The 26,470-nt window shown below is 46.3% G+C and overlaps 1 protein-coding gene across 1 annotated transcript in view; it reads right to left on the bottom strand.

The window, feature by feature from the left end:
- Positions 1-26,470, bottom strand: part of OLFM3 (olfactomedin 3) — a 181,137-nt gene that overhangs the window by 120,480 nt on the left and 34,187 nt on the right. The window lies entirely within an intron of this gene.

The following is a 26,470-nucleotide window of genomic DNA, read 5'->3' as shown; positions in this document are numbered from 1 at the left end:
TAAGCTCAGAAACACACAAGGCTGGCAAACCACTCAGCTTTCTGTCCCATGTTCCCGAGCAGGACACTCGATTATTTGATAGTCTCTAGTTGCATCAGCTCAGATAGGCTAGCGTTCCCACTTTTGCAATCAGACACGGATCTAGGTATTGCTGGGAAGATACTTTGTAGATGTGATTCGAGTTCATCATCACTGATGTTAAGTAAGGGAGGTTAATCCAGATATGCGAGGTGGGTCTGAATCATCTGTGTAGAAGACCATCGTTAAAAATAGGACTGAGGCTCACGCGAGAGGAGGAATGCCGCCCATGGATAGCGCCGCCCCCATGGGCTGTGTTAGACTGCCTTCCTGCGCGTTTGGCGCTTTGCACCAGGATTGTATAAGACAGTCTTTGTAGCACATCTCTTAACGTACCTCCTACTGGTTCTGCTTTCTACAATTAAATATTGACTGGCACTGGACCAACGGACGTAGAGCAGTGGCTTCAGGTAGCGTCTTAGTCCTCGGGGTACGCACAGACTCAACGTAGGCAGTGACCGCGGTCTGGAGGGGAACGTAATTCCCTCTAGTTTTCAAGCATTGAATGGGTCTGGATCACAGAGTAGATATAATGTTTTCTATTCCTGGGGAGACTCAGATTATGACACAGTTCTGTTCCCATGACAGTGACGTCACCTGAACTTTGGTGTAAGTCGAAACACACCCTAGCCTAACAGACATGGAACACTTGCACTTTTTTTTAAAACACATCTTATTTATTTATTTATTTATTTATACAGAGACAGAGAGAGAGTCAGAGGGATAGACAGGGACAGACAGGCAGAAACGGAGAGATGAGAAGCATCAATCATTAGTTTTTCGTTGCGCGTTGAGATACCTTGTTCATTGATTGCCTTCTTATACGTGCCTTGACCGCGGGCCTTCAGCAGACCGAGTAACCCCTTGCTCGAGCCAGTGACCTTGGGTCCAAGCTGGTGAGCTTTTTTTTTTTTTTTTTTTTGTATTTTTTCTGAAGCTGGAAATCGGGAGAGACAGTCAGACAGACTCCCGCATGCGCCAGACCGGGATCCACCCGGCACGCCCACCAGGGGGGCGACGCTCTGCCCCTCCGGGGCGTCGCTCTGTAGCGACCAGAGCCACTTCAGCGCCTGGGGCAGAGGCCAAGGAGCCATCCCCAGCGCCCGGGCCATCTCTGCTCCAATGGAGCCTCGCTGCGGGAGGGGAAGAGAGAGACAGAGAGGAAGGAGAGGGGGAAGGGTGGAGAAGCAGATGGGCGCTTCTCCTGTGTGCCCTGGCCGGGAATCGAACCCGGGACTTCCGCACGCCAGGCCGACGCTCTACCACTGAGCCAACCGGCCAGGGCCGCTGGTGAGCTTTTTGCTCAAACCGGATGAGCCCACGCTCAAGCTGGCAACCTCGGGGTCTCGAACCTGGGTCTTCCGCATCCCAGTCCGATGCTCTATCCACTGCATCACCGGCCTGGTCAGGCGAAACACTTGCACTTTTAACAATCTGGAATCGTGTAGGTGAGCATACTAGGGACACCAAGGCCCTCACTGATACGCCAGGTTACTGTGTGTCCTTCCACCGTGCGTAACCAAACTAGTTCGCCCAAGGAGTCCGTAAGTACACGGTAACGGCGTAAACCGAAATACATCTCAATTTTTAAAAATTTTTATAGGTGTGAGCATTGTAAACCTGAAGCATTGTATGTCAAGACTGTTGTAACCCAAAGACCTCCTGTATTCTCAATTACTTTGCAAATATATTATCAGTTTTTTGTTTTTGGTTTTTTTTTTGTATTTTTCTGAAGCTGGAAACGGGGAGAGACAGTCAGACAGACTCCCGCATGCGCCCCACCGGGATCCACCCGGCACGCCCACCAGGGGGCAACGCTCTGCCCACCAGGGGGCGCTGCTCTGCCCCGACCAGAGCCACTCTAGCGCCTGGGGCAGAGGCCAAGGAGCCATCCCCAGCGCCTGGGCCATCTTTGCTCCAATGGAGGGGAAGACAGAGACAGAGAGGAAGGAGGGGGGGTGGAGAAGCAAATGGGCGCTTCTCCTAGGTGCCCTGGCCGGGAATCGAACCTGGGTCCCCCGCACGCCAGGCCTATTATCAGTCTTTGTTATTGATGAATCAGCCGCCACCCCAGGACAGTGCAAACCCGTGGGGGGCGGGGGGAGGGGTGGACCGGCTGACTTGAAGCCCCGCCCCGGACCTTTGAACCAGCCCAGGCCTTCAGACAGTTGAGCGGGGATGTAAACACGTGGGGGAGCTGTGGCACCTCCCCAGTCCACAAATATCGCCTGGTACCCGTAGAGGCAGTGACATCAGCCCCCTTCCAAGACCGATGACTAACCTATAAAAACCCTACTCCAACCCTCCCCGAGATTGACACAGTGTGGTCTGTCCCGCCCAGCCCGCACCCAGGCGTTTTAAATAAACTTTCCTTCTGGAACACACCAGCCTTGTGTTTACGGTTTGACTCTCCCTGGTGCCCACCCACAGACCCAGGGAGGAGCCGAGCCCGTCCACGCTCCCCTACGGGATAGGGGGGTGCACTGGGGTTCTCTCCAGGTCTGACCTGGTTCGGGCTTTAGACAGACCTGCCAGTTGCCAAGGGAGACTGACAATAGGCTTTCCCCCACCCCAGTGGACCGGCCCCCCAGTTTTAACATTTCATCTGGTGCTGAAACCGAAACCCGGGACGGATGCTCCGGAGGCAAGTGGAGAGTCTACCCCGACCCCGGGAGGGGTGAGGTTGCCCCCCTCCCCCCGCAGCAGCACGCTCACTCGGGGTCCTGCCTCCCTTGACAGTGGGGTTCTGGGACTGGTCCCCCCACCCTTTGGCCGCGCCTCCTGCACCGCTGAGGAAGGAAACTCCCTTCCCTGCGTGGAGATGAACCTGACACCAGGATGACTATGGCCCTCTTGTCTCCCCGGCCACATCCACACTGGACAACAGTCAGCCGCACAAAGACAGCGCCTCTGGGTGGTCTCCTAAAGACCTCCGACGCTGGGTCGAGCCCAGGGTCTCAGGCCAGAGCGCCTTACTTTTTACTGCAACCTTGGCCTCAATACGTGCTGGACAATACGTCCAAGTGGCACTCTCCAGGTCTGACCTGGTTCGGGCTTTAGACAGTGCCCCTGGAAAGGGCACTTTCTCTTTTTTTTTTGTATTTTTCTAAAGTTGGAAATGGGGAGGCAGTCAGTCAGACTCCCGCATGCGCCCAACCGAGATCCACTTGGCATGCCCACCAGGGGGTGATGCTCCACCCGCCCATCTGGGGCGTTGCTCTGTTGCAACCAGAGCCATTCTAGCACCTGAGGCAGAGGCCCTGGAGCCATCCTCAGTGCCTGGGCCAACTTTGCTCCAATGGAGCCTTGGCTGTGGGAGGGGAAGAGAGAGACAGAGAGGAAGGAGAGGGGGAGGGGTGGAGAAGCAGATGGGCGCTTCTCCTGTGTGCCCTGGCCGGGAATTGAACCTGGGACTCCCGCACGCTAGGCTGACGCTCTACCACTGAGCCAACCGGCCAGGGCACACTTGCAATTTCAGAATTCTGACTGGCCTTGATCATTTCTGCCGGTGAAACTGAAGGTGGCCTGAGGTCCCCTGTGTCCAGGCCATCTTTGCATGCGGGTCACAACCCACTCTCTCTGATTCTTGCTCTCCCTCTCAAATATTCCTTCTCCGCTTAAAACCGAGGGGTTCCTCTGCTCTGGGGGACCCTTCCAGTGTCTCCTCCTTCGATCCTGCCGACCACAGACCACCACCACGCCTCCTCCTCCTCCTCCTGCTCCCTCTGCTCCTCAACCTCCTGATTCCCCAGAGGCACCCCCTTGCAACCAGAGCCCCCCCATTCAGTGCTCCCACCTTCCCCATCCAGGAGATGGTCTTCAGCCTTGCTCCCTCCCCTACCTCGGCCCCCATCTTTCACGGCCTATTTTCCAAAGAAAAAGAGGGGGAGGAGGAGGAGGATAAGAGGATAGGGTTCCTCTTCTAATAAACCTGTGTTACAGACAGGGAATGCAGTGAGTGTCAGGGACATGTACGTATTTCTGGAAATCCCAGAGACAAAGGGACGTCACTTACACAACAGAAGCAGTCTGTGAAGGTGTTCAGCCAGTCAGTAATGTTAAGACCTTATTTGGTGCCGTGCCTTTAAACACGCCCTCACGAGAAGGTAAGTCATAAAATTTCCTCTGGAAAAGACTTGATTCGTTTCCACCTGTATTTTTTAAGCAGCTATAATTGGGAAGATGAGGGTCTAAAGATAATAAGCACCTTATCTTGACTCCAGTTAATTGTATATTCTTAGTTATAATGTTGGCTCTATTTTCCAAGTCTGTTGACAATCAGAACCTTTCTCATACGTTGCTGTCCTTCTAGAGACAAATCTATATGAACACACGTTTACAGTTTCGACCCCTTCATCCCCATGCTACTCCCGTCTCTGCAAAGTAGAAGGAGGGATGGTTGTAGAGTAAAAATTTAGATTGAGCCACTTCTTCGTTAAAAGCCTCCGATAGCTATACTTTTACGGAGAATACAGTCTGAACTCTGCTTACTATATTTAAGACCCTTTGGTCTTCTTTTTAACTGAACTTCCTAGGGTAACACTAACTAACACAATTACGCAGTTATGAGAATAGAAATTGACTTTCGTAATATCATCTCTGATGACTCTCCAGTCCCCTCCAAGCATGCTGGTCTCTTTGGTGTCCCTTGAACACGTCAGTAAAATGCACCCTCAGGGCCTTTTATTTGTCTCTCTTAGAACACGCACTCTCTTGCTTCTTTTATATAGTTCTGCTCAATGGTCATTTTAACAGAAAGACTCAGCACGACCTCAGTGTATCGAATCCAGACCCTTTGCCCTTCATCTCCACCCACGGGGGTTTCTCACGGCATTATGTCCTATTGATACTATTTAATTGCATTTATTTATTTAATTAACTTGTTGGGTTTTTTTGTCAGAGACAGAGAGTCAAAGAGAAGGATAGATAGGGACAGACAGACAGGAAGGAAGAGAGATGAGAAGCAACAATTCTTTGTTGCGGCTCTTTAGTCTCCTTGGTTGTTCACTGATTGCTTACTCATATGTGCCTTGATGGGGGCGGGGACCTACCACAGAGCAAGTGACCCCTTGCTCAAGCCAGTGACCTTGGGTTCAAGCTGGTGAGCCTGTGCTCAAGCCGGATGAGTCTGTGCTCAAGCCAGTTGACCTCAGGTTTCACACCTGGGTCTTCTGCATCCCAGTCCGACGCTCTATCCACTGTGCCACCGCCTGGTCAGGCTAATTGTATTTATTTTTAATTGACTCCTTCTGTCCCCTAGGGTGTCCTCTATAAGGACAAGGGCTTGGTCTGGTTTGTTCATTGCTCTATCCCTCAGAGTAGGGTCACACTCAGAAAAGGAACTCAGTGGGTATTTATTGACTGAACAAATAAAAAAATTCCAGATCTGCCACTTACTTCAGCATGGTCAAGTTACATAAACGCTCCATGTTCCAGTTTCTCTATTTGACAAACAAGGAGATAGGAACAAAATCTAACTTGCAGGCTCTATTTTAGGGTTGAATAATAGTCTGTGATATGGTCAGAGATAGGCACATGGTAAGTCCTAGTAAACGGGTTTGTATTACTGTGACAGTGTGGTCAGGGGAATATTTGGGTTAGCATAGCTTTTAGCACCTTAGTTTTTTCCCATTCTAAGTTACTTAGCATGATAAAAAAGAGAAAAAGAAAAAGAATGACCACCACGAACATGCATTTTGAAAGATCAAGGGAGACGAGTTAATTTTGAATCAATCATTGTGAATGCTCTGGGAGAAGTTATTACTTATTTTCCCCCGAAGTTTGTTTCTTCATGCAGTAGGAGACGCAGGGAAAATGGAGGCATGCATCTACATTTTTGGTCATGTACTATTTTAAGTGAAACACAATGGCTTTCTTTCCTGTCTCCATATTCCAGGTGTTTGCAGACCTCATAATAAATGAGAGACTGGCTTAATGAATCATTCATGATTAGCTTGAGCTAATCTTCCAGAATTATCAGATGTTGGCAGGGCTTTCTGCATTGAAAAGAAATGATCCACTCTTCAGTGCCTCAGGGTTCTGGAGGGTCTTGGCTCCTCCCTCCCACCCCTCCCCCAACACTCAGTCCCTCCGCAGTCATTTATCTTGGATAAGCGGGGAGGAAAGGTCAGCCAGATTCAAGACTTCAAAGGTGCCATTTCTTCCGCAAACATGCTCTATTCTGGACAGATTTTGAAATACGCTGCATCTATAAAGCGTTCATTCAGAATTGTACATTTCAGCATCTCCCCATCTTGCAAATAAGGACACGTTTTGAGCTTGAGTCAGCAAAACCATTCAAACGCAACCTTCTTTGTCCTAAAGAGTAAGGGGATTGTCTTCGCTGAAGCAAATATCTTAACTGTATGGGACCACAGTTTTCCATTTCTCCACTTCCTTTAGAGATGGCAGATCGTAAATGAAGAGATTGGGATTGTTTCTTAATCCACTCGTCCACTGACGGACACTTGGGCTGTTTCCAGATCTTCGCTATTGTGAACAAAGCTGCCTTAAACATGGGGGTGCATTTCTTTTTTTCAGTCGGTGATATGGTGTCCTTGGGATATATTCCTATAAGTGGGATGGCTGGGTCAAAGGGCAGTTCCATTTCTAATTTTTTGAAGAATCTCCATACTGTTTTCCACAGTGGCTGCACCAGTCTGCATTCCCAGCAGCAGTGCAGGAGGGTTCCCTTTTCTCCACATCCTCGCCAGCACTTATTCTGTGTTGTTTTGTCGATGAGCGCCATTCTGACTGGTGTGAGGTGGTATCTCATTGTGGTTTTAATTTGCATTTCTCTAAGATTAGTGATGTTGAACATTTTTTCATTTGTCTTTTGGCCATCTGTATGTCCTCTTTGGAGAAGTGTCTATTCATTTCTTGTGCCCATTTTTTGATTGGATTGTTTGTCTTCCTGGTGTTGAGTTCTTTATAAATTTTGGTTATTAACCCCTTATCAGATGTATTGTCGAATATGTTCTCCCATTGTGTGGTTTGTCTTTTTATCCTGTTCATATTTTCTTTAGCTGACGAGTGGATTAAAAAGCTGTGGTACAGGCCCTGGCCGGTTGGCTCAGTGGTAGAGCGTCGGCCTGACGTGCAGAAGTCCCGGGTTTGATTCCCGGCCAGGGCACACAGGAGAAGCGCCCATCTGCTTCTCCACCCCTCCCCCTCTCCTTCCTCTCTGTCTCTCTCTTCCCCTCCTGCAGCCGAGGCTCCATTGGAGCAAAGATGGCCCAGGTGCTGGGGATGGCTACTTGGCCTCTGCCCCAGGCGCTAGAGTGGCTCTGGTCGCAACAGAGCGACGCCCCGGAGGGGCAGAGCATCGCCCCCTGGTGGGCAGAGCGTCGCCCCTGGTGGGCATGCCGGGTGGATCCCGGTCGGGCGCATGCGGGAGTCTGTCTGACTGTCTCTCCCCATTTCCAGCTTCAGAAAAATACAAAAAAAAAAAAAAAGTGGTACATATATACAATGGAATACTATGGGGCTATGAAAAAGAAGGAAATATTACCTTTTGCAACAATATGGAGGGACCTGGAAACTATTATGTTGAATGAAATAAGCCAGGCAGAGAAAGAAAAATATCATATGACCTCACTTATTTGAGAAATCCAAGGAATAATGGGAACTGAGGAACAGAATTGAGACAGAGGAGGGATCAAAGGGACCAGAGGTAAAAGAACAGAAGGAAAGGGGGATGATAGGATGGGATAAACCTGAAGGGAAGGGAGGAGGGCGTGGTAGGGAGGGTGGCAAGGGAGATGTTGAGGGGAATAGGGGGAGAGGGGATGCATTCAGAGTGACCCTAGAATCTATGTAAACACAATTAATTAAATTTAAAAAATGCAAAAAAAAAAAAAAAGGATTGGGATTGTTTCTTTGGTATAAAACGAAAATATGTAGGTGTTTAAATATATTCAAATAACTTAAGATTTTAAATACCGAACATTGAGCTAGTTCATAGTTATCTGGCTTTTTGTTCGTTCGTTTGTTTGTTTGCTTTTAAAACTTTCTCCCTGGATCTCTGGATTTTAAATCATTATTTAATAAACAGCTGGTCTGCCTAAGGAACACCTGCTTCTCTGATTCTGTCCTTTCTGAGTTACTGAGCTGAATTCTTTACATATCTTACCTTAAATTTATAGGACCCTTGATTTATTTCAGCTTTCTTGTTTTAGGTACCTAATACATAATACAGTTCGTATTAGGGCTCAATAATTTATTTTAAAGCAACGCCAACTTTTGCGAGTAGATTGGCCAATCTAATGACTTATTAAAATTCCGGGCTTCCTCAAGAACAGATACTGAGCAGCTGTATGGAATGAAGTAATAAAGAGTGTAGGAGTGCTGCTGAATCACAAACCCTCCTTTTTTTTTAAAGAAAAAAAAACAGTCTAAAAATAATGAAACACTGAACAGTGAAATCTATGTATAAGAGGAGGGGAGGATCCAGGCACCTAACAGTCAGCATCCTTTCCATTGTTCATGGATTCATTTTTCCTTTTTTTTTTTTTATTAAGTGAGAAGCAGTGAGGCAGACAGCCAAACCCCACATGTGCCCAACCAGGGTCCACTGGCAAGCCCTCTGCCCATCTAGGGCCACTGCCCCATTGCTCAGGCAGTCGAGCTATTTTAGCACCTGAGTCCATGGAGCCGTCCTCAATGCCCAGGGCCAACTTGCTTGAACCAGTCAAGTTATGTTTGCGGGAGGGGAAGAGAGAGATAAAGAGGAAGGAGAGAGGGAGCAGTGGAGAAGCAGATGGTCGCATCTCCTGTGTGCCCTGGCCGGGAATCAAACTTGGGACATCCACACGCCAGGCCTACACTCTACCGCTGAGCCGACCAGCCTAGGCCATTCATTGATTCATTTATTCATGCTTTAGGTTAGGCTCTGCAAAGCCAGTAACAAGATCTACCCAAGCTACTCTTAGAAAAATGCTGCAAATGAAAAGCATAAGGAATTGGCCTCATAGGAAACAGGCTACTCTCCTAATCTCTTTCATGGTCAAGAGCTGCAAAGCCCAATCCAAAAGCCCCTAGTCAGTTGTGGCTATACAGCAGTTAAAAGAGGTCTGCTCTGAACTGAAATCAGTCAAAATGCCCCAAGCTACACTGAGAGGTGCTCAAAGTGTAAAATGCACAGCGAGTATCCAAGACATAATATTAAAAAAAATATATATGAAAATTTTCTCCTTTTACCCCCTTCTTTTCCAAGAGAGAGTAGGGGAGATAGACTCTCATATATGCCCCAACCAGGATCCATCCGCAACCCCCATGTGGGGCCGATGCTCTGCCCATCTGGTGCCATGCTTGCAACTGAGCTATTTTTAGCACTTGAGGGGGAGGCTCCATGGAGCCATCCTCAGCGCCAAGGGCCAATGTGCTCAAACCAATCGAGCCATGGGTGTGGGAGAGGAACAGGAGGTGGGAGAAACAGATGGTCGCTTCTCCCGTGTGCCCTGAGTGGGACTCGAACCCAGGACATCCACAGGCTGGGCTGACACTCTACCATGGAGTCAACTGGCCAGGGCCAAAAAATTTCTCAATAGTCTTTTTCATTACTGACCTGTGGAAATGATAGCGTTTTGGACCAACTGGGTTACATAAAACATAATAAAATGAGATTCACCCATTCACCCTAACTTTTGAATGAGGCAACTAGAAAATGTCTAATGACATCTGGGGCTCACATTGTCTTTTCCACTGGACAGCAGCACTCTAGAGCAGGGGTACAGGTGGCCAACTGGCCTGTGGGCTAGTTTCAGCACAACACCCATTGTTGTAAGTCCTTTTTTAATTGGAACACAGCCATGCTCGTCTGTTTACATATGTGTTCATGCCTGCTTTCTTTTTATTTATTTATTTATTTATTTATTTTTACAGAGACAGTCAGAGAGAGGGATAGACAGGGAGACAGACAGGAACGAAGAGAGATGAGAAGCATCAATCATCAGTTTTTCGTTGTGCGTTGCGACACCTTAGTTGTTCATTGATTGCTTTCTCATATGTGCCTTGACCGTTGGCCTTCAGCAGACTGAGTAACCCCTTGCTGGAGCCAGTGACCTTGGGTCCAAGCTGGTGAGCTTTTGCTCAAACCAGATGAGCCTGCGCTCAAGCTGGTGACCTCGGGGTCTCGAACCTGGGTCCTTCCTCATCCCAGTCCAATGCTCTATCCACTGCCATGCCTGCTTTCTTGATACAGTGGTTGAGTTGACTGGTTGCAACAGAAACCCCCTGGCCTGTGCAGCCTAGAATCTTTGCTGTCTGGCCCTTTACAGAAGACATTTTCAGCTCCCTGCTCTAGACAGTTGCTCTCTCGTGACAGCTCTGCTTCCCCCCGGTGTGTCCCTCTGCCTCCACTTGCTGTGAATTTGTCACACCCCTTTGTACTCGATACCCTAAATTCTAGAAGGAAACAGACTTTGGGTTTATCCCCTTTCCATTGATCCTGTTTGGTCAGAGCATCTTTGGTCAAGGCCTTTACATCCAACTGAGAGATCAGATACTCTGTTCAGTCCAGTGAGTGAATGGTGAACCCAGAGCCAAGTCTCAGCTGAGTGCCTTTAACCTTCACAGACATCCGTGAGCCGGCGAACGGGGCGCAGGGCCCGGCAGGCCCTGTGACCCATGTGTCCAACACGTTCAGCCCTTTAGTAGTTATTGGGTGAGACAGATAAGTAAGAGAGTGACAAGTATAGATCCATATAGCAGGAAACAACCAGCTGAGACTCTGGGTCCTGGGGGAGAGGCTTTGAGGAGAGAGGAAGGATTGTTTGAGAAATAAGAACGTAGGCAGAACTGTTCAGCTTTCCAGCTTCTTCCTCCTCTGATCTTCGTGAATTATAGTGTTAATATTTTATTTAAAATGGGCTCTATTCTTTGGATACATTTACATTTGAGTATAAGTAGTAAAATATATAGTCTCGTTTTTTTAATTGAAGTTATCAGGGTGACTGGTTCATAAAATTGCCTAAGTTGGGTGTACAATTCTGAAATAAATCATCTGCATATCATGTTGTGTAATATAAATTTAAAATGACCTTTCCACTGTCCATTTGAAATTATTTTAATCATAACACCATTTCTTCTATAATTAAGAACTGATCATATTGCCTACCCATTTGAATAGAATTGTAGCCAGAAAGCAAATTGCTTTTCTAACTTATGTTACAGAACAGAATAAATTAATTTGTCCACTCTTCTTTGTGAAAGGACTTACATCAAATTTAAGAGTAGGAATGCTTAATTTCTTCTAATTTTTTTTTTTTTTTTTAGAAATAACATGAGTAAATGTGAAAAATTTGATAGTGTGCAGATGGGTATACATGACTATTGTGAAAGCTTTGAATTTCATTCCATAACTAGAGACACGAAATTCTATTGTTTTCTTGTAAAGAACAGGCACTCTAAAACATGTCATTTAGCTTTAAAACATCCCTCAATGATTTGACAGCTTTCCTAAAATCTATTTTTTACCTTGAGCATCAATAACAACTTTTGCCTAAAAGGAACCATTTTAATTTAAACATCTCGAACTAGTTATGTGTCGTCAAACATGAAGAGAAACTAAACGGAAGGGAAGTAACAGTGTTTCTGACGTTTAGGGGCAGATAACAATGGGCTTCTCAATGAGGAAGCCCACCCTCCTTTATTTCACCCTAAAGGAGAAGGATTGAGCGGGGTTAGTCGAGATTTAAAACACGCCAATGGGGACTGTGCTCATACGTGACCTTTGTCAGATAACTCAGACAACTGAGGGAAACTGTTTTCAAGGTCATTCCCTGATGGGAGTTGACCTCTGCCAGTCACGGTTTGGCTCAGAGTCCACGGTGTTGGGGGGACCTGTGAACCTGCTGCACACCAGCCTCAGGGTGAATGCTGGAGGCGGGGCCAGGTGAGGAAGGTGGACCCTGTTTCCTGGGAGGGCGTTTCAGAACACCCAACGTTACGTCAAGGAAGTTCTCCATGGGGTTCATGTTGGCTTGCTGGAATTCTAGAAAGAACTTGAAGATGGAAATCTTAGCTTATAAGAAAAAAAAATTTAGATTGTTTTGCTGTCGTGGTGGTATGTACATCTCCACTGTGGAATCGAAGGGAAAAAGTGGTTGGATCAAAGCAGGCGGCCAGCGTCCCTAGGCGTGTTGACTGTCATCAGGATGCCACCTCAGCTCTCCTGGAATTGGGAACCGCAAATTAACCCAGTTTACGGGAATAACCTCTCATCCTGTGCACAGTCACCCTGGGCTATTTCTTACTCAGGTTATCACCCTACCTCTCATTCCTGTACAAGTAAGATTTATAGAATTGTCACACCTACTTGACATCTGTTTTTTACTTAACCCGCCTCTGATTTCGGAAACCCTCAAGTTTCTACCAAATTCATGATCACCATCTCTGATAACTTGTCTTCAGCACGACTTGACTTCTTTAGACAGTTTTAACTGCTGTTGCCTATTTCCTACTTGTTGAATTTTTTTTTTAAGGTAATAACTCTTGGATTCTAAAACCTCCCTTCTGAAGGTTTTCCTAAATCTCTGACCTTCAGTCATCTTCGCCCTTGCGGGAAGCTTCTCCTTACCTGTAGGTTTTCACAGGTTCTTTGCATTTTATTTCTAAATCTATATAGTGTGTCTGTAAAGTCATGGTGCACTTTTGACAGGTCACAGGAAAACAACAAAAGACTATAGAAATGTAAAATCTGCACCAAATAAAAGGAAAACTCTCCCAGTTTCATACCTATTCAGTGCAGTTTGATGTGGGCTCACACACAGATTTTTTAGGGCTCCTTAGGTAGCTATCCCGTATAGCTTTTACAGACTCATCACTGACTGATGGCCTACCAGAACGGGGTTTCTCCACCAAACTGCCTGTTTCCTTCAACTGCTTATCCCACCGAGTAATGTTATTCCTATGTGGTGGAGCTTCATTATAAACGTGCCGATATTCATGTTGCACTTTGGTCACGGATTCGAATTTAGCAAGCCACAGAACACACTGAACTTTCCTCTGTACTGTCCACATCTCCACTGGCATGGCCGTGGGCTGCTCTGCTGTATACACGGTGTTATGTCATTATCTGCACATGCGTACATCCTGCCACATCATCCTACAGAAACTGGGAGAGTTTTCCTTTTATTTGGTGCAGATTTCACATTTCTATCATCTTTTGTTGCTTTCTTGTGACCTGTCAAAAGTGCACCATGAAGCCCTGGCCGGTTGGCTCAGCGGTAGAGCGTCAGCCTGGCGTGCGGGGGACCCGGGTTCGATTCCTGGCCAGGGCACACAGGAGAAGCGCCCATTTGCTTCTCCACCCCCCCTCCTTCCTCTCTGTCTCTCTCTTCCCCTCCCGCAGCCAAGGCTCCATTGGAGCAAAGATGACCCAGGCGCTGGGGATGGCTCCTTGGCCTCTGCCCCAGGTGCTAGAGTGGCTCTGGTCGCAACAGAGAAACGCCCCGGAGGGGCAGAGCATCACCCCCTGGTGGGCGTGCCGGGTGGATCCCGGTCGGGCGCATGCGGGAGTCTATGTGACTGTCTCTCCCCGTTTCCAGCTTCAAAAAAATACCAAAAAAAAAAAAAAAAAAAAAAGGTGCACCATGACTTTACGGACACTGTGTGTGTGTGTGTGTGTGTGTGTGTGTGTGTGTGTATGTCAGGATAATCTAATTTATCCAACCCTTTGAACTACCTTTAATGTGTTGATGTCTCTCAAATCTATCTCTTCAGTCTTCAGTTCTTTATGTACTCACATCTGATTGCTTCTTGACTACTGTATACCTCAGCTTCCTCAAATATTACAGGTACCAAATTGAACGTTCACGATTTCCCACTATCACCACCTCCAAGTTGAATTCTACTCTATACTCAGTTAAGGGTATCTCTGCACACCATCAGGGGACAGATCACAGCATTATTAAGCTTTTGTATTTTTCATACCAGTCACCAAATTCTGTTGATTTTACTCCATGGTTCTTTCTTACATCTGCCATCATTCAAGCCAACGTAATCTGTTTGACCAAATACTTTCCTGGATAGTTCTTGGAATTTTCTGTTACTGGTCTTTTTCTATTTCCTGTCTGAACTCCACAGTGCTTCTGAAGTAATCTTAGTAAAACAGAATCTTAGAATCTTCTTTTAGCTCTTTGATTACAAAATGAAACTCAGGCTCTCTAATAGGCTGTATAAAGCTTTATCATCCGGGTTGAACCTACTGATGTAGATCAGTCTTTTCTCTCATCACTCCCTTCACCGTAGACCTCCTCGTTTTTAGCTCCAGTAACACCGCACTTCCCACCGGGTCCTCAGCCATTGCTTGTTTTCAACCTCCATGTCTTTTTCCATGTTGTTCTCTTGCTGGTGATACTCCGTCTACCCTTGCCTTCCCCTCTTAGGAAACATCTGTTTGCCTTCCAATGTTCAAACATTTTTTTTTTCTTGGCATCCCTGCTAGTGCTCTACCTCCTTTGGGCCCCTCCTAGGGGGGGCCATTCAGCATCAGGTGGACATTTGGCTTGCGAGATTTTGAGTCTGCTGGTGGTAGCTTATTTATTTTACCTAGACTAGCTTAATATCCGTGGAAGGTCCAGATATTTCTGGAAGGTCTTTCCGTGTCTATTTTGGTTATTTAGTAAAAGAAGCATGTAATTGCAATTCGGTAGATTGTCTCAAACCCACTTCTTATATTTTATAAAAGATGGAGGGACAAGAGAAGTCATCCCCCCTCCTTCCCCCACCTCCCCCGGCATCTTTTTGGTCTTTGACTACCTTAAGCTATTGTCCATCTATGACCCTATCATGTTGCATTGGAGCAGATGCTTTATACCTCCCTCTTTGCCATGGGAGGCTGGGCTCCGGCAAGACAGAGATCTCTTGGAAGCCCTGGATAACAAGGAAAATGTGACTACAGTTTAAACTGCAGGTAATTTGATTATATCAAAGAACACTTATTAGAGGAAAAACTTAGGAATGCAAAAGCCTCAATCTTTCTTTCTGTCCCACAAGACCTCTCCTGCCCTGGTGTGTATGGAAATCCCTCACTCCCTCTAAGGCAGGGGTCCCCAAACTTTTTACACAGCGGGCCAGTTCACTGTCCCTCAGACCATTGGAGGGCCAGACTATAAAAAAAACTATGAACAAATCCCTATGCACACTGCATAGATCTTATTTTAAAGTAAAAAAAAACAAAACGGGAACAAATACAATATTTAAAATAATGAACAAGTAAATTTAAATCAACCAACTCACCAGTATTTCAGTGGGAACTATGCTCCTCTCACTGACCACCAATGAAAGAGGTGCCCCTTCTGGAAGTGCGGCGGGGGCCGGATAAATGGCCTCAGGGGGCTGCATGTGGCCCGCGGGCCATAGTTTGGGGACCCCTGCTCTAAGGAGCCCACAGTTGGTGTTCAGTGTTTGTTGATTGGCCAAATACAACCAACTGCACAATTATCCTTCTCAAGGCCTCCAAAGGGAGGGGCTATCATCAGGGACACACCTCTGGAAGCCTTTCTCTTGTCCTTATGGCTTAATCCTAATGGGTGGGGATGCTGTGATTTAGGCAGGGCGGGGCAAAAAGGAGGTTTACAGTTGTGAGTATGCAAAACACGGAGCTTATTATATTAATTATTGTGTGATTTTTCCATACAACCAACTGTAAGCCAACTTTTGCCCCACCCTGTATCTTGTCCTTTAAGTTATTTTTTCTTTCGCCAGCAAAAACCCTACAAACGTGTTCATATTTTACTTACTTTTTACTTATTGCCTTTAGCTCACTTCTCTTAAAGCCACCTGTTGTGCTGGTGTTATAGGTTCGGGTGCGGTGGTTGGAGTGGCCAAGACCAGAAAGACTCAAAGTTATACGATGGGCAAAATCAGGGGGTGCAGAAGTGGAAGGGAGAGGGGAAGGAGACGGTGAAAGAGGGGGCCAAGGCTGACTCCTGGGTTTCTGGCGTATACAAAGGAGGGAGGGCGAGATTCACAGGGGTAGAAAATACTTGGCCATATGTATGTAGGGGACTAGAAGTCCTTGAATTTATTTTTGGACACAAGAAATTTTAGGTACTTTAGACATATCTACAAAGGGATGTCAAATAGCCACTGTAAATGATGGCTGAGAGCTTAGAGGAGGGTCAGTAAAGGTGACAAATTAATTAGCTTGCTAGCTAATTCAAAAGAGCATTATGGTGTTGGAATTGACTTATTGAAAACTGATTGCGACTGATAATTTATGAGACCTTACTAGTGTTGGAGGCACAAAGATGGCTAAATAAATCCATCTTTTAAAAAAAATTTTCTGAAGTTAGAAGTGAGGAGGCAGACAGACAGACTCCTGCATATGCTTTATTGGGATCCACCCAGCATGCCCACCAGGGGGCGATGCTCTGCCCATCTGGGCCATTGCTCCGTTGTGGCTGGAGCCATTCTAGCACCTGAGGTGGAGGCCATGGAGCCATCCTCTTGCGCCCGGGCCAACTTTGCTCCAATGGAGCCTTGGCTGTGGGAGGGGAAGAGAGAGATAGAGAGGAAGGAGAGGGGGAAGGGTGAAGCAGATGGGCGCTTCTCCTGTGTGCCCTGGCTAGGAATTGATCCAGGGACTTCCACATGCCAGGCTGACGCTCTAATACCACTGAGCCAGCTGGCCAGGGCTCCATCTTTTTAAGAGCATATAATCTATTCACAGAGGCATATACATATATACAAAACAAATAGGTAATTACCTAGCCATATCATCATCATATTAGAGGTATAAACCAAATGCCATGAAGCCATATAGGAGGAAGCAAATACTTTTGTTGAGAAGTCGAGTCTGGAGTCTAACAATCGGAAAATGTCACAGAATTATAAAAAATTTTAGTTGGGTCTTGACTGGTGAGCAATGTCATGCCCAACTGAGTGACCAACGAGGGCACCCTTCCCAGAGGGGTTCAGCTCATGGCACCCCTGGGGACCAGCCACTGGTCCTTGGGCGGAATATGGGGGACGCCTCTCCCACCTCTCTAACTGCTGGGCAGAGGCACCCGTGAAAGCCCGACTCCTCTATTTTTCTCTTTCCGATCATCTTCCATTCTCTCGTCATAACGAAATGAGGTTGGTAAACTTCTAGGCTCAGCCCTCTCCTTTCCCCCCTGCACGTATGCCTTCCTATGTGTTTTGTGGGGTTAGGCAGTCTGATTATATCTGACACAGAAGGCCCACATAGTGCTTTGTGAGGCTTGTTGCCAGCACGTGCGACTTCCAGTAAGCAATCCACGGACCCCCGGTCAGGTCAAACACGGAGGTCTGCAGACAGAGGACAGTTCCAGAACTCATTACTGCCTGAGAAGCTGATGTTTCAGACTGGGCGTTGCTAGTCCAAGTGTAGTCATCAAAGCCTTGTCCTTGGCGTTGAAGAACACTTAGACTGAAAGCTCATAGAATGTACTTCACCTGAGTGCTTGAGACAGTGAAGACCGGAAGGCAAGTAGATTAAAAAAACCCTGGACGGACTGTGTGAATGCTACACAGCAAACTGGACGCAGATGAAAATCATCTCCACCCTCCACAGAAACCCACGCGGAGAGAGTCAGAGATGAAAACATTTAAAAACCCAACCCAATCGTCTGTTCAAAGCATAACCGAAAGATCCAGTTGTTCCCTAAATTTATCGCCACTTACGGCTGAAATAATACGTATCCCTGGCTGTCGCACCAAAGAATGGCTGCAGAGGTTAAATAGTAGTTTGATACTTAAGTTACATGTACTCTTTCTTTTTTCCTTTGAAAAATGTCAGGAAGTTATCGAGGCTAGATGCCACGTGAATGAGATCTCTCTGGGAAGAAGCTGAATTATGAGGAAGTGAAAAGATAACATTGTGGGTTCTTAAAAGGCTAGAGGCTATTCAAGTTGACAAATCACCAGTTCCCAGCATCGTAAATCAAGGAATAATAAGGAAGTGAGAATGGAAATTAGAGAAACTTGAGACATTTTCTTCTTAAGTGTGTTTAATTCAGAAAATGTCCTGGGAGAGGAAAACTGGTCACATAATGCTCACATTTAACAGACAACCAGAGGAGCACACAGCAGGAAGGAAGACAGCGACTGTGGACTTCAGCAATGCTTTATGGGGCTAAATGAATGAACTTTAGAGGTGCCGTGACATTCAAGAGATGACATTGGTGTTTAGACATCCTGTTTTGCCTCGGATTTTTGAGCCTGCAGGAACCGACCCGACTTCCCTGAAATGATGAAACTTTTAAAAGCATGATGGGAAGGCTTGGCCTGTGGTGGCTCAATGGATAAAGCGTCAACCTGGAATGCTGAGGTCGCCTGTTCGAAACCCCGGATTTGTTTGGTCAAGGCTTATATGGGAGTTGATGCTTCCTGCTCCTCTTCCTGTTCTATCTCTTTCCCCCCCCCTCTCTCTCTTTCTAATAAAAATGAATAAAAAATATTTTAAAAAAAGCATGATGGGGAAAACAGATTTTATGCTTTGTTTAATACAGACCATTTGAGTCACATGTTAATTTTATGTATTGTTCTTATTAGCTTGGTTGTTTTTATTTATCAAATTTAACATTTTAGTCATTACAGGTTTTAGTACGGTGATGTGCACCTTAGTTTATGGAGCCCATCACAATGGATTAAGTCTGTCACGGGTCCTTTACTATGCCGTGAAGTCACAGGCGTGACTGGTGTGACCGGTACTGGTCCCATTTCACTCAGAGAAAGTGGGCTCAGCCAGGTCTAACAGTTTTCTAAACCCAGACAATTTTTTAGTGTTAATGTCAAGATTGTTCTTCTAATTCAGAGCCCTTTTCACAATACTACATTACAGATTTGGGGGTCAGCAGAGCATCAAGATTAGCTGCATCTTAAGTTGTTTTGTTTTTATTTAGGACATGTCAGCTTTTTATCATCTTAAGTTGAGAATGTGGCCATATTTGCTCTCTCTAAACAGGCAGTGAAGGTTGGATTTGGAGGAGACACAGGAAGATTCCTGGCAAAATGTATGAGCATGAGAGTGGATTCTTGAAGAAAAGTGATTTAAAAAAAAAAAAAAAATCTTGAGGCCCTGGCCGGTTGGCTCAGCGGTAGAGCGTCGGCCTGGCGTGCCGGAGACCCGGGTTCGATTCCCAGCCAGGGCACATAGGGGAAGCACCCATTTGCTTCTCCACCCTCCACCCCCTCCAGTCCTCTCTGTCTCTCTCTTCCCCTCCCACAGCCAAGGCTCCATTGGAGCAAAGATGGCCCGGGCGCTGGGGATGGCTCCTTGGCCTCTGCCCCAGGCGCTAGAGTGGCTCTGGTCACGGCAGAGCGACGCCCCTGGTGGGCAGAGCGTCACCCCTGGTGGGCGTGCCGGGTGGATCCCGGTCGGGCGCATGCGGGAGTCTGTCTGGCTGTCTCTCCCCATTTCCAGCTTCAGAAAAATAAAAAAATAATAAAAAAAATTGACTAGAGCATGCCTAGTCTTTTAATTAACTTGAAGATGCAATTTTGCATGATAGTTACAAAGTTTTCTACCAATATGATAGCTTCAGGAGGACTTTCTGAGGCTACATGTATTCAGACTTATTATTTGTACTGCATTTCTTTGTTTTTTAACTGATATTTTAGAAAGAGAAAGGAAAGGAATGAGAGAGAGAGAGAGAGAAACAGCAACTTGTTGTTCCCCTGATTTATGCATTCATTGGTTGGTCCTCGGATGTGCTCTCACTGGGGATTGAACCTGCAACCTTGGTCTCTAGAGACCAAGGTCCAACCAACTGGGCTACCAGGCCAGGGCCTCTACTGCTTTTCCTCCCGCCCCCAGGAAGACTACAGAAATAAATTTTATTTACTGTTAAATAGGCTAGGAGTGAGGAATAAAAAGCTGGACCAGACGGGTCTGAGGCCTCAAAACCACGAGCATCTACATCCCCAATACATTCTGCCTTCCTCGCCTTTTCTCCCCCCTCTTACTGGTGAAAGCTCTGCTGAATCTGGAGGCAGGATGGTGGGAAAGACTGGCCCACGTGGTGCATGGCTCATGAGTTATCCTAATGGGTGAACTGCATCAAGCCCTTCCACCCCCCGAGCACTGTGCCTGGTGTATGAGACATTCACGGCAACCCTATGCGGTGGGTGCATAACTCTGATTTCTTCATGCATGAAAATTAGACTTGGAGAGGTTAACTGATTTGTCTAGAGTCGGGGGCTTGAATCGAGCTCAGTCTCCATTGTGCCACGACACAAAGGCCGCGCAGCAAGGTAGAGCGGCGGGTAAGGCATGGGTGGGGCCAGGCGGCTGCCGTGTGGAGACGCTGGAGGATGGTCTTCATCTCTGTTAGTTCCCTGCAGTTCAGAATCCGGTCTTCAGCTTTTTACGCTTAGCGACTGGGTCATGTTAGTGCTTCGAACAGACCGAATGATTGTTTGCTGATACAAGTTAATCAAATTCACCAGAGATTGACGTATGCAATCAAAATGCAAATTTTTAATTTCCCACGAGAAATATGACAAGCGGATTGGATATTTGCGTTGGGCTGGCCGGTCATTATCGAAAGTTGCTCTAAGCAAAGGAAATCAAAGCTAGAAGACTTGCTCAATAATTCAAATAACACAGTGTCTGTACCGGTAAGTCTCTCTGCAGAGGTTGGCACATGATACTTGGATTCTTGAAAAACCCCGTGTTCCGCAAAACTGTGTACTAAAAATAATAGTGCTTACGGGGAACTTGGGGTTGGGACAGACCACCCCAAACCTGTATAATTGTGTATCCAGAGAGCTAACAAAACTAATAATTGGGACCATGAGGGGCTACTTGGACAATGTGGGGAGGTAGCTCACAGTTGCTGACATTTGCGCCAGGAATTACTGTAAACGCCAAAAGCAGCTGAGTAAACATGCTGACCATTGGGCCTGGGCAATGCAGGCGGTCAGTGTGGTGGCTCTTCTGCTGGGGCCAGCGGTGAGTGCCTCCTACCACGAGCCCAGGGCGAGGCCGGGGGGTGTGTCTTACTTGGGAAGGTGACCTGGGGGCAATGGCTCATTCTCATTGTACTCACATGATTCTAGCTTCACATACCTCGGGGGGGAAATCAATTATAAAGTGACACATTTCTGTAGGTGTCTTCTTCTATCTCTAATGTAATTTTATTTACTAGACTAAAACTTGAAAGAGAATTTCTTTTCCGGCCAAGATGCCATGTAATGTTAAAAATTTTGACTCATGACTCTTCTCTCTTTGACTAACAAAGTAAGGCTTGACCCATGGGGTCAAGGCATCGAGTATGAAGTGTGGAATTGAACAGCTTACTAAATAGGGTCTTCATCTTAAATATGTCATTTCCAAGAGACAGCTCATTTGGCTTAGTCAACTTAAGTTTCTCTATTTACAAAAATATTATGAAAAATTAGATGGAATAAAAATTAGCTTGTCTTTTAGGTTCTTTATCCAAAATAAAAATCAACATTAACTGCTTGAGAAGTTTACAGATGCCCGATGACACAGGCCCCTGACAGACCAAAGGACTGCGTGACAAAAGGTTGTTAGTAGCGTTGTTACGATTTCTCATCTCTCCGTGGGTCACAGAAGAGGAGATAGAGATTTGCTGCAGACAGGGAGGGGAAAACCACACAGTCAGGAAAAGCAAATTTCCATACAATACGCTGGAAGGTATAGAAGCAATATATTTCCGTGACTGAAAGAGATAACGTAGGAGGAGGTCCAGGAAATGGGAATAAAACTTCACACGAGAGTTTAGAGCTTCAGCTTTAGAGCTAGTATGTTACCCAAACGTTCTAAAGAGAACCGCGCGGCAGTGTGTTCACTGAGGAGTGTGGCAGTTCCGGGAAGACCCCTGAGTTCCTCTGAGCTCCATCCGGTCCATCTCGCCTTCTTCACTAACGTTCAGAATAGCCGCGCTTTCATCTGTTAACACCCCTGACAACTTTTTCATTTATTTTCCAAGACCAACAAATTATACCCATTTTCTTTTTCTTTTTTATTTAGCACCATTTCTGCTTTCTACATAATAGGCGTAGAAGAGATTGATGGACATAAACAGTTCACTACTGTAAGTCATGTCTCATTAATTATAGCAGTCTTTTCCTTTTTTTTTTTTTTTGAGGGGTTGGTGTTGGAAGAGGAAGGGAAGGGTGGTTAGAAGTACAGGGATTCCAAAGTGTATAGACATTCACTATTCAATGCCATTAACATGTATGGAATTTTGATTAGATATTTTATACCTGTCACCTCCCCTCACCCTTTTGTAAAAAATTCTCAGTATCTAGCACAGCTCCTTCCAACTAGCAGGGACCTTGACAAATGATTAATGTAAGTCATGATTGGTAAAGTCAGCTGGGTTAGTTGCTTTCCTTTTTTTAAAAGACAGAAACACACACAAAAAAGTCACTCATAATGATTTTTGGAGAATAAATTATACTTTGTTCTCCAACTGGCTTGTTGAGCACAAGGGGTGTGTAAGTTATGAGCGAATGTGACTTTATTCTTATTTTGTGGCAGAGAGAGTCAGAGAGAGGGACAGATAGGGACAGACAGACAGGAAGGGAGAGAGATGAGAAACATCAATTCTTTGTTGCAGTTCCTTAGTTGTTCATTGACTGATTTTTCATATGTGCCTTGACCAGGGGGCTACAGTGGACCGAGTGACCCCTTGCTCGAGCCAGCAACCTTGGGCTCAAGCTGGTGAGCCTTGCTCATACCTGATGAGCCCGCACTCAAGCTGGTGACCTCGGGGTCTCGAACCTGGGTTCTCTGCATCCCAGTCTGACGCTCTATCCACTGCGCTACCTCCTGGTCAGGCCAAATGCGACTTTATTCTTGACTTCTATGTATCCTCCATACTTTATTTGATAAGGGTGTATGTCCCTGTCCCAGAACAAAAGTTTTAGCAGGTCCCAGGGCTTTTTTCTGTTTTGAAAAAAAAAGAAGAGACAGCTCTGAAGTTACTTCCAGTCACACACATCTTTGATTCAGAAATTAGTCCTTTGTCATGACTGAAGAACAGAAACTTCATTGCGTTACTCTTCTCTCTTCTCCCCATCTCGAGCTGGCTTCAAACAGGAGACCAGTTGCGTGGTTAATAGCTCTTCTTCATCCTTTCAACCAGTTTGTCTTCAGCCTTCCGGGCTAGTTAAGTCCCTGCCCAGGTCACAGTTGGGGGCTGGTGTGCGGAGAGGGAGTGCTGGTCTGGGACAAGCCAGTCTCTGCTTAGCCAGGTGGCTTCGTGCTCTCCGGGCTGCTAGTTAAATTGGGTCCCCTCTATGGGGGCGCAGTTGACTGTCTCATCTCGTTATGTGACTGTGGGGTCTTCCCAGGTTTCCTGGTGGGCTCGTTCAGCTCAGCTAACATAAGTGGGTGCACTGTGTGCACACTGGAGGTCCTTTCTCCCCCCTCTCCCCCAGGACAAGCTGGCAGTTCAACTTCAGGCTCTTTCTGCTGAAGCCTTCTCGTGCTGCGGACCACCCTGTTGGGCAGGACCCAGAAGACCCATAATGCGTGTCTGCCCCATTGCCGCACGGTGTTTGGGACATTTTCATGTATCCTCTGTTCCTGACAAGCTCTGGGCGTACAGGAAAATTTCACGATCGCTCCCCTCGGTCAGCTCCCGCTTCCAGAGCAGGTAGTTAGTTCCCTTTGTTCTGGTTTGCTAGATTCTTCTCAGGTAGGAGGCCAAGGCCAGTCCACGGTCACTTCGGCTGGGTCTGAGGCCAGTGTCTGTGTCCAACTGTGGAAAAGCTATCTGACTTCTGCAGGGGGGTCCTTGGAAGCCCCCTTTCCCAGGGCTCGTGTTAGACGGTTGCATCACATCTCTCCAGAGAGGGAGGCGTAGGTCTCAGGACAAAGCTCTCTGTCAGTTTGCGGTCTTGTTGTCTCATTTTCCCTGTCAGATACCTGTTACATTGAGAGCTTACTGAGGAGTCTGAGGGATCTAGGCAGGTTTCTTTCCACCCCTTTTTTATCAGCTCTTTCATATTCTTTTTATATCCTTGATTTTGATGAAGGGACCGAGAGATGAGAAGAGGTTTTAATTCATCCCTTCTGTCAATCCCTCATATGAAACTGGAAGTCTACCCTGTCATCTGTCTTACTGGTTTCTCAGGAAAGACAGAGATCCATTGCATATCCTTTTAAACTCTCAACATAGCAGTTATTAAATGTGCTGTGAACACTGGTTTACAAATGAGTTTGTTCCACCCAGGATAGCCATGTCCTAGAGAGCCTGGGCTCTTTCTACTCTGTTTATATGATATTACCGGTAACCAGCGCAGTGCCTGAGACGTGTGCAGGTTCAAAAATAATAGTGAAAACAGAATCAGTGCCCATACTACATGGCTTTCACAATCCCCGATGGAAGTCTGGTCACTGCTTATTGAGGGGATAACACGGGGTAATGCCTTCTTGACGTAATCGGAGAGCTATTTGTAGTTATAGCAACATTCTCTTGATCAAACATGTCTATGATCCTTATAGGACTAAACATTATTATCACCGCCCTCTACTCTATATATATACTAATCATAACTCAACAAGGTAAACACACCCACCACATTAATAACATCAAGCCCAACTATACACGGGACGGCTGAATTCGTCTCGAAGCAGGGTGTAGGTGTTGCTGGTGGTGATAAGTGTGTGCGGAAGTGGGTTTGGGGGGAACACGAGATGCAGTTCAGGCTAAGAGAACAGCCGGTCCCAAAGCATGGGCGAGCAAGGAGGGTCAGGTCCGGACCCTGGGACACTGAGGGGGTGTGGAAGAATGAGAAAGGTGGGGTGAGGTCAGGTAACCGTCCAGGAGTTCATATGCCACTTTGAAGAGTTTGCATTTTATCTTTAGGATAATGAAGAGCTTTTGAAGACTGATAAGTGGAAAACATTAACCGAGCTTAGAATTTGTTTTTACCCATTTATAAACGAAGCAGAAAATTCATTTACTGAGAGTGCAGCTTGGGGTGGTGAACACGCAATACAATACACAGATGATGTGTTACAGCATTGTATCCCTGACACCTATGTGATTTTATTCCCCAGTGTTGCGTCAATAAAGTCAATAAAAATACAGTAAAATAAACATGTATAGAATGAAGAAAAAAATTGAGCTATGTCTTGGAAACTCTCATCACGAAAGCCCCGTGTTTCGCCTGACCAGGTGGTGGCACAATGGATAGAGTATTGGACTGGGACACAGAGGACCCGGGTTTGAAACCTCAAGGTCGCCGGCTTGAGCGCGGGCTCATCTGGTTTGAGCAAGGCTCACCAGCTTGAACCCAAGGTCGCTGGCTTGAGCAAGGGGTCATTCACTCTGCTGTAGCCCCCCTGGTCAAGGCACATATGAAAAAGCAATCAATGAACAACTAAGGTGCTGCAACGAAGAATTGATGTTTCTCATCTCTCTCCCTTCCTGTCTGTCTGTCCCTATCTGTCCCTCTCTCTGTCAAAAAAATTAAAAAAAAAATTAAAAGCCCTGTGTTTCTGTTGGTTAGACATGTAAAACTTTGAATGGATCCACACCATTCTCAAGTGCTTATAACTTTCTGACCTTCAGTTTTAGGGGAAGGAGGAAATAACAAAATACTTGCTTAAAATTTGACGTGTTGGCTGTTTGTGTCTAATCAGCATGAAGGGAGGGACTGGGAGATTTCGCTCTTCACTCCCTGAAAGCTGATCCTTTCCCCAAACCCTGATTTAAATCTGAGTAAAAACAAATCAAGTTCCATACAGGAGCATCAACTGTGTGCAGGAGAAATGCATTTCTACGTTAAAGACCTTGGTGGAAGCTGAGGGGGGAATAGAAACTGGGTTGGATGCGAGGTGCAGGGAGACTGGCCTGTGGCCTTCTCATCCGTCAGCTATGTGGGGGGAGGGGTTTCCGGCCACATGGGCACTGTAAGAAGCAGCCTTCCTGAGACAGCAAATTAGTCAGCACAAGACCCTGAAATCTGGTCCTGGCTCTAAAGGAAAGGTCATTCAGAACCTGTTGAAATTGTGATGGGATTAAAAGCTGAGAAAATTGCACAGACAGCAGCACTTTTAGGCAGAAAGCAACATTTGCCTGAAGGCCATCAAAGAGGCTCAGGAAGATACGGAGCAGTAATTGGAATTTCCTCAGTACTCAGGAAACGGCTCTGGTTATTTGTGGCAAAAAGTATCTTCTCATCTCCCCAGCAAACACACTGGGGTATGTAATACGCCCAGGGCAATAGGAACTAGCACTTCGGGGCAGAAAAATGATCAAAGGAAGGATGGAGGCTGTAGAATTAAAATGTGAGCTGCTGAACAGGGCAAAGATTTTGAAGGGAGGCAAGAAGACAAAAACCGATATTTCTGGAGAATTAGCTATTAAATCATGCACGTTTATTACAACCCAGCGGGACAGGTCCAGCTCCTGGTAAAGAAACATGTCAGAGCTTTCAGTCT

This window comes from Saccopteryx leptura, chromosome 11, assembly GCF_036850995.1.
Source record: "Saccopteryx leptura isolate mSacLep1 chromosome 11, mSacLep1_pri_phased_curated, whole genome shotgun sequence".
Classification (NCBI taxonomy): Eukaryota; Metazoa; Chordata; class Mammalia; order Chiroptera; family Emballonuridae; genus Saccopteryx; species Saccopteryx leptura.
The sequence above is the reverse complement of the archived record's forward strand: the minus strand, read 5'-3'. Positions and strand labels throughout refer to the sequence as shown.